The sequence below is a fragment of the Oryzias latipes genome, chromosome 19, assembly GCF_053564925.1.
Source record: "Oryzias latipes strain Hd-rR chromosome 19, Olatipes_Hd-rR_3.1".
Classification (NCBI taxonomy): Eukaryota; Metazoa; Chordata; class Actinopteri; order Beloniformes; family Adrianichthyidae; genus Oryzias; species Oryzias latipes.
In genome coordinates, this window is record NC_136255.1 from 7,392,262 (window position 1) to 7,399,585 (window position 7,324).

At 44.9% G+C, this 7,324-nt stretch overlaps 1 long non-coding RNA gene across 4 annotated transcripts in view; it reads left to right on the plus strand.

The window, feature by feature from the left end:
• The window catches only part of LOC110017230 (uncharacterized), a 28,314-nt gene extending 21,903 nt beyond the window's left edge, over positions 1-6,411 (plus strand). For 3 of the 4 annotated variants that reach the window (XR_013651664.1, XR_013651665.1, XR_013651662.1), the window contains 3 exons: positions 18-1,919; positions 3,724-6,289; positions 6,376-6,411. This is a non-coding gene — a long non-coding RNA (uncharacterized LOC110017230). The remainder of the gene's footprint in view (positions 1-17; positions 1,920-3,723; positions 6,290-6,375) is intronic. The other variant, XR_013651663.1, reaches the window with a different exon arrangement.
• Positions 6,412-7,324: the final 913 nt, after the last annotated feature.

A 7,324-nucleotide genomic window follows, 5' to 3' on the forward strand; every position in this document is an offset into this window, starting at 1 on the left:
GTCCTGTATTCATACAGTTTCACACCTGCCATATATAAACGGAAGAAAACCCATCTTGGCGTCTGTCATTCCTTGTGTGGAGGTGTTTAACTGACTGGATAGTGGGAAAGGCTTCCATGAGTCCAGAACAGTGAAAAGGGAAACCGTTCGACAAACTTCTCAACCCCGGCTGCCATCCCTGTTCCAGGATCAGCTCGACACATGCAACAATATCAAGTTGGTAAAGACACAGCAAATCAACACAAACTATGGAGGAAGTCGAACTAGAAGTTAGATCTGTGGCTTCACGATCGAGCAGATCTTCAGCGTCGAGCGTAGCATTAGCCGCGGCTACAGCACGAGCCAAAGCAGAAGCCGCACAAGCCAGAGCCGCATTTGCAAAGAAAGAAATAGAGATTAAATTGGAAAAAGCCAGACTAGAAGCAACACTTCATGCATTGGAAAAGGAAGGTGAAGCTCAAGCTGCAGCTGCAGAAGCAGAAGTAATGGAAGCTGCAGTTGCTAGTTTGGAAGCAGCAGATCGTTCAAGTGATCTTTTCCCAGCAATGCATGTGCAGGAGCGGACAGCTCAATATGTGAAAGATCACGCTGCACACAGTGATGAAGAACTAAGTGAATTAACGGCAAAAAACATTAAACCAAACAAAGGCATGCAGAAAACCTATGCTAAGCCATTGGAGATGTCCCAAGAAAATGCTCCCACAGTTTGTAAAGAATATCGGTCCTCACAATCCCCCCAAATCAGTGAATTAACCAAACACCAACATTCCCCTGAAAGGCAACAGGAAAGTTACAGTTTCACCCCCAGTTTCAAGAAAAACACATCCTATGATAACGATTGCCATGGTATGCCCTCTGCTGGCCACTCCAGTGACACAAATGAGCTGGCAAAGTTTCTAGTGAAAAGTCAGCTTTTAACATCTGAGCTTGACAGGTTTGATGACAAAGCAGAAAATTACTTGTCATGGAAATCGTCATTCATTCACACCATCGAAACACTTGATCTTCGAGCAGGAGAAGAAATAGATCTACTCATTAAATCATTGGGCCCAGAGTCAGCTAAACATGCACGTCGCATTAAAGCGGTGAGCATACGGAAACCATCGGTTGCCTTGCAGCATATTTGGGACAGACTAGAAGAGACCTATGGCTCCCCAGAAGCTATAGAGGGCGCTCTCTTTGCCAAACTTGACCAGTTTCCTAAAATAGGTCCAAAGGATAATCACAAGCTAAGGGAGCTAAGTGATTTATTGTTTGAGATTAATTCAGCCAAACAAGAGGGATATTTAAATGGACTGTCATATCTTGACACGGCAAGGGGCATCAGTCCAATCGTAGAGAAGCTTCCATACGGTCTACAGGACAGGTGGATGATGGAAGGCTCACGTTACAAAGAGGAGTATAAAGTAAGTTTTCCTCCCTTTACGTTCTTCATGCAGTTCATCCACACCCAGGCAAAGGCACGCAATGACCCCAGCTTCAATGCGCATTCACTTTCCAACAGTGGACTGAAGACCATCAGACTTGCAGAGAGCCAAACTGGTTATCGTAGGACAGTTTCGGCGCAAAAAACAAATGTAACAGCCACACTCAACAACGGACCAGACAAATGGTGCCCTTTGCATAACAGACCACATCCACTACAGCAATGCAGAGGCTTTAAAGAAAAACCAATACAAGAAAGAAAGAGTTTGTTAAGGCAACATAACATATGTTATAAGTGTTGCACATCCAATCGACACGTGGCCCGTAACTGTGATGTAGCTGTTAAATGTTCTGAATGTGACTCCGAAAAACATCCCACAGCTCTGCATCCAGATGTACCCTTCACTTTCCCCAAGTTTTCCCAGACAACAACATATCACGGCGGGGAGAGAGAAGAAATGCAGAAGGAAACCGTTCTTACAAGTTGCACTGAGGTATGCGGGAAAGGATTTTCAGGAAAGTCATGTTCCAAAATATGCTTGGTAGATGTTTACCCCGATAACGATCCCAGCAATACCAAAAGAATGTACGCAATGTTGGATGACCAGAGCAACTCGTCATTAGCAAGATCTGAGTTTTTTGAAATGTTCAAAGTTAACAGCGTTCCAACACCTTACACTCTGCAGACCTGTGCTGGTGTAGGTGTCACAGCAGGTCGAAGAGCTTCTGGCTATGTTGTACAGTCAATAGATGGTGCCTCCGCGATACCACTACCAACGCTGATTGAGTGTAACATGATACCCAACAAAAGAAGTGAAATTCCCACTCCAGCTGCTGCAGAAGGTCATCCCCACCTTGAACGTATTGCGCACAAAATACCATCACTTGATAGCAGTGCTGCGATCCTTTTATTACTGGGAAGAGATGTTTTAAGGGTCCACAAAGTCCGCAGTCAGATTAATGGTCCACACAATGCACCATTTGCGCAGAAACTTGATTTAGGCTGGGTGATAGTGGGAGATGTGTGCTTGGGCAGCATCCATCAACCTTCAGAAGTCACCAGTCTAAAGACTCACATCTTGACAAATGGGAGAACCACCCTTTTTCCCCCCTGCGAGAACCACTTCAATGTCAAGCCAGAAGCCAGCTTACCAGACCGACTGCAAACTCAGAGTAGCATGAACAAAAAACAAAGTGCAGACAGTCTAACCTTAGAAAGCAATGTTTTCCATCAGACCAAAAATGACAACAAGCTTGCACCTTCCATGGAGGACCTGCTTTTTCTCAAAATAATGGACGAAGAATGCACACAGAATGAGACAAAAAGCTGGGTAGCCCCACTACCTTTTCGTCAGCCAAGAAAAATACTGCCCAACAACCGCCAATATGCGGTCAGCCGCCTTAAGTCACTGCAACGCACACTCAACAAAAACCCTGAGATGCAGTCCCACTTCATAGATTTTATGCAAAAGATGTTAGACAATGGTCATGCTGAGCTCGCGCCCCCAGTGCAGGAGAGCAAAGAATACTGGTATTTACCCTTTTTTGGAGTATACCATTCCCAGAAGCAGTCGCAAATAAGAGTGGTATTTGATTCCAGTGCCCAGTTTGCAGGTGCCTCACTCAATGACATACTGCTTGCAGGTCCCAATCTAACCAACAGTCTACTTGGTGTACTCGTGAGGTTTAGAAAGCATAAGGTTGCTGTAACTGCAGACATTCAACAGATGTTTTACTGCTTTTTGGTAAGAGAAGATTGCAGGGATGTCTTGAGATTTGTGTGGCACAAAGACAACAATCCAGAAAAGGACATAGTGGACTACAGAATGTGTGTCCATGTTTTTGGAAATAGCCCCTCCCCTGCAGTAGCAACTTATGGCCTGAGAAAAGCAGCAGAACAAGGTGAAGCAAAATATGGGGCAGATGCGCGTCACTTTGTCGACAGAGACTTTTACGTGGATGATGGGTTAAAATCTCTTCCCACTGAGCAAGAAGCCATCGATCTTGTCAAAAGAACCCAAGAAATGCTTGCAGCATCAAACCTCAAGCTCCTCAAAATAGCTTCCAACAAAGCTGAAGTGATGCATGCTTTTCCAGTAGAGGAGAGAGCTAAAGATCTCCAAGCTCTGGATCTGTTCAAGGATGAACTTCCAGCCCAGCGAAGCCTTGGCATTAAATGGAACATAATGTTTGATTATTTCACCTTTCACATTCCTCAGACAGACAAACCATACACACAAAGAGGGGTTCTGTCAACAGTTAATAGTGTTTTTGATCCACTTGGGTTTTTGTCTCCAGTCATTATTCGAGGCCGGCTTCTCCTCAGAGATCTTTCACTGCACGCAACAGAGTGGGATGCTGAGCTGCCTGAAGACATGAGAGGGAGGTGGATTGAATGGCAGCAGTCTCTTCAGTGCCTCAGAGATCTACAAATTCCACGTACGTACACTAACATCCCATTCTCCCAAGCTAAACATGTGGAGCTGTGTATCTTCTCAGATGCATCAATGAAAGCAATATGTGCAGTTGCTTATCTCAAAGTTACCACTGCTGATGGCAGAACAGAAGTTGGCTTTGTCCTTGGAAAGACACGACTGGCCCCTCGACCGGAACCTACAGTTCCTAGGCTCGAACTCTGCGCAGCAGTAATGGCTGTGGAAATGTCAGAAGTGATAATCGAAGAGATTGATTACCAAATACACCAGACTCACTTCTACACTGACAGCAAGGTGGTTTTGGGTTACATCAATAACCAGTCGAGGCGCTTCTACGTTTACGTAAGCAATCGTGTCAGACGCATCAGAGAGTCAACAACACCTGAACAATGGCACTTTGTCACGACGGATAAAAACCCCGCTGACCACGGTTCACGCTCCGTTCCAGCCTCAGAGTTGCAGAATACGTCGTGGTTAACAGGCCCAGCCTTCCTGCACAGCTGTGCCGAGACCCAATTAGAACAATATGATCTACTGGACCCAGATAATGATGCAGAGGTGCGTCCAGAAGTAAACACTCTCTGCACAAATCTCACGAAATCTGGATTGGACACAAGACGCTGTGAACGTTATTCTTCATGGAAGTCACTGAAGAGAACTGTGGCAAATTTGATTCACATCGCACAGTGTTTCGCCTCTTCCGAGACCAGAGAAAACTGCTCTGGGTGGCATATTTGCAAAACAGCCATCACATGTGAGCTGCTGGAGAAAGCTGAAAATGTAATCATTAAGAATATCCAGCAAGAAACTTATCCAGATGAAATCAGATGTTTTGCAGCAAAACAAAATCTGGCCAAAAAGAGCCCACTGATAAAGCTTAATCCCATCATTGGAAAAGACGGCCTTCTGAGAGTTGGTGGCCGCGTTTCTCACTCTGGCTTGGAAGCAAAAGAAACGAGACCTATCATTTTGCCGGGAACCCACCACATAACTACCCTGCTTGTGCAACACCATCATGAAAGGGTCAACCATCAAGGCAGGCACTTCACCGAAGGAGCAGTCAGAGAAAGTGGTTTGTGGATTGTTGGAGCTAAAAGGTGCATTGGGAAAGTTATAAACAAGTGTGTCTCATGCAAAAGACTAAGAGGGAAGTTTGAGGAGCAACTAATGAGTGACTTACCAACAGAACGTCTTCAAATGGAGCCCCCTTTTACTTATGTGGGTGTTGACATCCCTGGGAAGACACGTGTTGACACCCCTGGGAAGTGTTTTCAAGGCGTACAAGAGGAGGACAAGCAAACAGCAAAAGATGGGCTGTGCTATTTACCTGCTTGTGTATCAGGGCTGTACACATTGAAGTAGTGGAAGAAATGAGCTCATCCAGCTTCATCAACGCGCTGAGGCGCTTCTTTTCTCTGAGAGGCCCTGCAAAGCAGCTACGCTCTGACTGTGGCACTAATTTTATAGGAGCTCAGAAAGAAATCACAGCTTCAGTGTCTAACCAAGACAAGGTACGACAGTATTTGCAAGAGCACAAGTGCACGTGGGTATTCAACCCTCCTCATTCGTCCCATATGGGTGGAGTATGGGAACGTATGATTGGCATGGCAAGGCGCATACTGGACAGTTTGTTGCTACAAGCTGGGCGTTCTCAGCTCACCCATGAAATCTTGACGACACTGCTTGCTGAAGTCACGGCTGTGATCAACGCTCGCCCAATAGTGTCAGTTTCATCGGACCCGGAGCATCCACACATTTTGTCTCCTGCCATGTTGCTCACACAAAAATCTGCAGCTCTTCCTCCAATTTGTGATGACATTGATCACAAGAACATGCTTCAGAGTCACTGGAAGCGTGTTCAGTTCCTCGCTGACCACTTTTGGAGCAGGTGGCGGAAGGAGTACTTGTGCACCCTCCAAACTCGCCAAAAATGGCATCAAAAAAAGACGGAAATCAAAGAAGGAGATGTTGTGCTTCTGAAAGACAAACAAGTCAGAAGAAATGAGTGGCCCATTGGAATCATAGTCAAGAAAGTTGCAAGTGAAGATGGAGTTGTGAGAAAAGCGGAGGTTAGAGTTGCTAACCAAGGGACTGTTAAGACTTATTATCGACCCATCTCGGAGATGATTCTTTTGTTACGTGGTGACGTATAAGTTAGTTTAGTTGTGGCATCCTTAAGATACCAGACGGGGAGTGTTTTGGCTTTGCCATAATGTTTTTATGTGCCCTTCCCCTTTAAGACGGGCTGTTCTCATATGCTAAGGGTTTTGTGTGCACTGCCCCTTTAAGAAGCACATTAGCATGCTCCGCTCAGAGCACGAGGAGCACAGCAGAGTCGAAGTCCCGACAGAGGAGCAGAAAACAGTTGAAGCCACGCCAGACAAGTTGCTGTGTTTTGGTTATGTTTTAAGTTTAAGAAGGCATTCCCTGTAAGTGTATATTTTGTCTAAAAAACAGACTTATTTTGAAGTTGTACATTTTTATAACATTTTGAATATGTCCTGTATTCATACAGTTTCACACCTGCCATATATAAACGGAAGAAAACCCATCTTGGCGTCTGTCATTCCTTGTGTGGAGGTGTTTAACTGACTGGATAGTGGGAAAGGCTTCCATGAGTCCAGAACAGTCACTCTGTCTCCAAGCCCATTCTTCCTCCTTCATCAGTTAAGTGAGAGAGGACATCTTCTTCCAGAAGAGGCCGCTTTCATCCATTATTCATTTATCTGGATGATAATTATCCTCTGCAATTATCTTCTTCAACGTTTCAGACTATTTTTTGGCCGCCTCAGAGTCAGCTGATGCCATTTCTCTATGCAGGGGCACAAACTTTGGTTAACAGGGATTTAGGAACCGGTGGAACCAGCTGTTGCTCGCTGTGATATCTTCTTTATAAGGCGGCAGGGAAGCCGACGGGCCGGCGTGCTCCTTATCTCCGCCCCCTCCTCAGAAATTCCTGGAGCACCTCCTTCGGATGCAAAAGTCTCATACAAGCGTCTTGAGTTGTCTGAGTTTTTGTGATAAACTGGAGGACTCCTGTGACTGAAAAAGAAATCCTCTAATCTGTGAAACCATGAATGTTGAAACGCGAATAAGTGGGGGAACACTGTAATAACAATTTTGGTGCTTTTTCTATGCTACAGTTTGCAAACGGAAAATAAATCCATTTTTAAACAACACACTTGCTGTTTCCAATCAAATAGTGAATAAGCTATAGGATTCATTTGTTTGTAAATTTGACTGATGATGTCAGTGCCTCACCAGCCGTGAACCTCACTGCACGTCACTGGTGTTGGCGTTGTCACAATAATGTTTGTTTTAGCGATATCAGTCTGTTTTTGTACGTGTTGCAAACAAGGTTGGAAGTTACAGGTATTGTGCATACGCAAATGCAGCAACTGCTTCTAATGTGTAACGTGTAACATGTTACAAACAAGTTCTAGAGTTACTGTGAATGCAGTTAA